The sequence below is a fragment of the Triticum dicoccoides genome, chromosome 7A (assembly GCF_002162155.2).
Source record: "Triticum dicoccoides isolate Atlit2015 ecotype Zavitan chromosome 7A, WEW_v2.0, whole genome shotgun sequence".
Lineage (NCBI taxonomy): Eukaryota > Viridiplantae > Streptophyta > Magnoliopsida > Poales > Poaceae > Triticum > Triticum dicoccoides.
The window spans coordinates 586608478-586613234 of NC_041392.1; the positions used below are offsets into that span (position 1 = coordinate 586608478).

General features: G+C 45.9%; 1 long non-coding RNA gene and 1 pseudogene across 1 annotated transcript in view; both read left to right on the top strand.

Annotated features, from left to right (window-relative positions):
* Positions 1–596: 596 nt before the first annotated feature.
* On the top strand, positions 597–3310 carry LOC119333661 (annotated as a pseudogene).
* A 556-nt stretch (positions 3311–3866) lies between these two features.
* LOC119332407 overlaps positions 3867–4757 on the top strand; it is a 2977-nt gene continuing 2086 nt past the window's right edge. The window contains exon 1 of the long non-coding RNA XR_005160930.1: positions 3867–4368. This is a non-coding gene — a long non-coding RNA (uncharacterized LOC119332407). The remainder of the gene's footprint in view (positions 4369–4757) is intronic.

Here is a 4757-nt window from a genome sequence, read left to right on the forward strand (position 1 = left end):
ATCTTTGGGGTCTGTGTTGTTTCCGTCATCTTTCAAGTCTTGATTTCTTGTAATATCATCATTTTATTCCTCATCCACTAAAATGACAGGTAGTTTTGTTCTAAAATATGTCATATGATCCTATAAAGTAGTAATCAGAGTTAGTTAGTTTTGATAGACCCATAAAATTTATATCTCCGGTGAAGTACTCCACAAGATGACCTACAGGATTACAAAACATAAAATATATTCAGTTTTATTTAATTTTTATAGATATTTATACGAAACTTTTTAAACCATCAACTGATCATCATGATCATAACAAGCCGTGATGATTAAAGAAATGGCACCCAAAATCGAACATGCCCTATAAAAGAAAAGTATTTTTCTAGAGGATGAAAGAAAATTGGTTTGGACAACGCCACAGTCACTCACAATCCTTCTCTGGACACTGCTAGTATATATTGTAGTTGTACTAAAAAAAGCCAGTCATTCCACTGCCCCTGTCTTTTCTCCTCCCTTCCCTAATCTTCCATGGTCGCCAGATCCCTCCCTCCATAGCTAGCGCTCCCTGTAAGGCCGCCCCTCCCCTTCATCACCCACGCCGGCGGACGTGCATGCCCCTGCTCCACCTCACTCCTCCTTTGAATTCGGCCGTCGAAGTGCTCGAGGAGGCGGTCGAGCTTGGCATGCTCGCCGGTGACGCCGGCCCCTTACCGCACACGCCGGACTACCGACCTCTCAGGCGGGGGGCGCACGCCGACCCCAGGAAGAGAGAAGCGAAGATTTTGTGCTGGCTTCTTGCTCAGCTGGGAATTTGAAGAGGACGGCTGTGGCCATGGCCTTGGAGGAGGTGGAAGTTCCCGTCCCCACAGAGAAGTTGTCCACGGATCCAAATCTGTAAGCAGAAAGAAAAGACCCCAATCTTGGATTTCTTCACTTGCGTTATTCAGAGTCATCCTAGTCCACCATGCGTTCCCTTATTCAACTGGATGACCGCAGAGACGGGGGAAGGCGGGGTGGTGTTGTGCTGGTGGCCATCGGGAGCTTCAACCTTCCCACCTACATGCACAGGCATGTTTGGTAAGCCGCAGCACCTGTTAAATCTGTTTAGCAACTCTGAAGTGTTGTGTTAATATTAGAATAGGCTGAGAATCAGAACAAATAGATTGCATATTACCCCATCTCTTGTTTCATACGTACAGAGCTTGCGAAGGATGAGTTGCAGCAGCGAGGGTAGTCGGTGCTGGGATGTTACTGCCTTAATGGATACATGTCCCTGGTGAACCGATGCTAACAAGAAGAAGGTACTATGCAGAACTGGAAATGTGTATGGGTTTGTGTTAACACCACATTCTCATGACCGAATTTGCAATTTGGGGCTGCTCATGACCTCTTGCCGTCTGCTCACCGGATTCGCCTCTGCGAATTGGCATGTTGAAGCTCGTCTTTCGTGATGGTTGACCCATGCATAATAACCTGATTTTTCATGTTATCAGTACATGCGTACCATTGGATTTTCGCTATCACATAAGGTACTTTCAGTTCGGATGATGTGTTCATTTGATGGACACATTCTTGTGTTCTTGATACAGGCAATGCAGAAAGGTCATCAGCGTACCTTGACCATTCTCTCAAGAGTTAAGAATTCTTCTGTGCAAGGACGGCTTAGCTGATCAAGGTATGTGACAATGATTTTTGTTGTTGCAACACATTAGTGTCTTCTCTCACATTGTTGGATCACCAATTGTATCAGTACTATAACACTATATATAAATCAGTTGTTTACGACTTGCGTTTTGTCTCAGGAAGTGTCAAGGTAATGCTGCTATGTGGTTCTGACCTGCTCGAGTCATTCAGCAAGCCAGGGGTTTGGATTCCAGATCAGGTACAAAACTTGAACACTTTTTGGTACCGAAAGGGGATGGGAGCAACAAGTCTGAATCAAAGAGTATGTTTTGAATCTTCGTTGCATTGCACAATATTTTTATTGTTCTAAGAAATTCATGTAGTTGTATATGGAACATTTCCTTGATGTGATGGTCGGGCATATTTGTTTACTAAATCATACTTCCAGATTACCTTTGTCGGCAACTCTAAATATTTCTTAGATGGCTTACCACAAGCATTAGTCCTGCAAAAACATATATTCTAAACCGGTTCATGATAGATCAACAAAATGTTGTTGATGCTCTCACCTATTAGGAGATGCACATGAAAAAAAAAGATATGCTAAAGTTGCATAGTTCCAACAAACAGACATTCAAATGCACCATTTTGTACTCAGGGAGCAGGAAGTGCGACTTCTTTAGTTTTCAGAATTAGAATGGATCACGTGTACTCCAGATGTTTTCAGTTTAAATAATCATGCACATTCTCAATCATGTGGTGTGCAAAAGTGGGTTTATACAGATTTATACAATTCATTGTAACACCCTGGAGCTGGATAGATGCTATATTACTTTGTAGAACGATTGTGTTGGTGGTCATGTTGATGGAACTTGATATAGTAAAGTCACTTTCCTGTATTTACTTGATATAGTAAAGGCAATTTGTGCAACACAAATCCAGTTTCATTATCCTCATATAGTCAGTATGTAAAATGAAAGGCTTATAGCATTTTGCTGTGCAACTGTTTATTAGTTAGAACTCTATTATCAAAAATCTAATCATGAGTAATGCTGCAACAGTCAAAGGAAGAAGTCGAACCTGAAGAAGTCCTCGGAAGAATCACAGCTGCGTGTGCCCGGCTGGTTCAGGGGACGCGACAGGCGCTGGCGCCCTGCCCCGGCGGGCGTGTGCGCGGCGGCGTGGGTGCCAGTGCAGGGCGGGCACGGCGGTGCGGGTGCCGTGGCAGGCTCTCTCCTGGGCAATGGCGATCTCGCAGGACGGATGCCACGCTACGAGCGGCAACAATCGGCGATGGCGATCGTGCACGGAGGTGACGGGACGGTGCAGTGCGGCGTGGTCGCCGCGCAGGCAGGAGACGCCGTTGGTTGGCGGCGTATGTGCCTGGCGGTGAGGTCAAGGTCAAGGGCGTGAAGTTCCCTTAGCTTGCGATCTGATTTTCCGTGATTGTAGGGGACGCTGGGCTAGTTGTTAGTTTGCGATCTGATTTCCGTGATTGTAGGGGACGCGCGGGGCTGGTCGTTCGACTACTACTCTCCTGGTGAAGTACGGTCAGTCATTGGTAAATGCTAAGTGCACACCGTAGAGGTATTGGATTAATGATGGCCGTTAGATTGAGACTTGTTGGCCTAATTGTGTGGTGCTGATTGGCTCGTGCGTTATTGTGGGACTAATTGCGGGGTGCATGTAAGAAAGTTCTTGTTTGATTGTTTAATAGTAGTAGAGATTTCAGGCCTGGGAGCAAAAGACGAAATAATGTCATTTGCAATCAATGGTGATACAATATTTGTATGAAACATAATAAAGAAAAACTAATAGGCGTACATGTATTAAAAAAATGGCACTGGTGTGTTTCTGCTGCCTAATTGACACCTTGCATCATATTCTGCATATGGGTAACAAAATTGCAAGAATGGAAAAATTCTAACAAAATTGTATTAAAAAATTGTATGTATAGTATATATTACAAGAAAACGCTACAGAACTTTATAAAAAACATACATAAAAATTCCCAAAACTGGACATATATTACATTATATATTATATATCCAGTACATCTAAAGAGAAGTACTCAAATATAATATTAGAAGTTGATAGTGTGTGCATTACGGTGATTGACGAGTTACGATTCGTAATTTCGTGTAACTCCGCCACTGATTTTTTCTAACCGTCGGATCAAAGAAATCATTTAAAGGTTTTTTATGTGCGAACAGGGTAGAGTAGTAAATTAGCCGGTCAATCCAGTCGCTAGTCAATCCCTCGCACAGCCTTCATCGTTGTCAGTTATTATCCTCCTCAATCACCTCGCACAGCCGCCGCCGCCGCCGACCCGACCCTCGACCGTGGCGACGACGGCGTCCCTCCTGTCGGTCGCGCCGCCGCTGCCCCAAATCGTCACACAGCCGCAGCTGCCTATACTTTTTCTCGCCCCTCCCCTAATCCAGTTTCCGTCCAAAGCCGCCACCGCAAACAAGGGATCCCACCGGACCTCTCCGCCGCCGCAATCAAGTGATCCCGCCGGACCTCGCCGCCGCCGCCATCAAGGGATCCCGCCGGACCTCGTCGCCGCCGCAATCAAGGGATCCCGCTGGATTGCCGCCAGGTTTCTGGCCCGCCGCCAGGAGCCGCAGGAACTGCATGCCATCAGGCACGGCGTGCCGAGCCCGCCGAAGCCTCCTCTGCCCCACCGCCCCCTGCAGCGCATCCCTCCGTCGAGCATCCGGTCATGCCGAGCAACGCCGCGGACCAGTCCGTAGGCAGGTAGCCACCCTTCCTCCACCCACTTCCGTGACCCCCTCCCATTACCTTCCCATCACACTAGATTGAGAAAACTGTTGTTAATTCCACGGTTAGAAGGCAAAAGCCTGTAATACCTTATCTTCAGTTGAATGTAACGTCAGCTGCACTCAAGGCGAAAATGGTACTGTACTAACTAAACATTTTGCTGGCTTCTCTGATTATTTTGCGTCTTTGTCTAGCTGGTTGTTTTGCATATGGGAGTATAATTTTCTTCCAGGATGGTGTTCCTTCCTTTAGCTGCAAATTTAAACCAATTGCTATGCAACCTAGGCTTTGAGCCAGCTCATATTTAGTCAGTCTCGTTAGTGCAACAATCATGAAGTAAAAAGCAAGTAGATATTGCTGTTCTG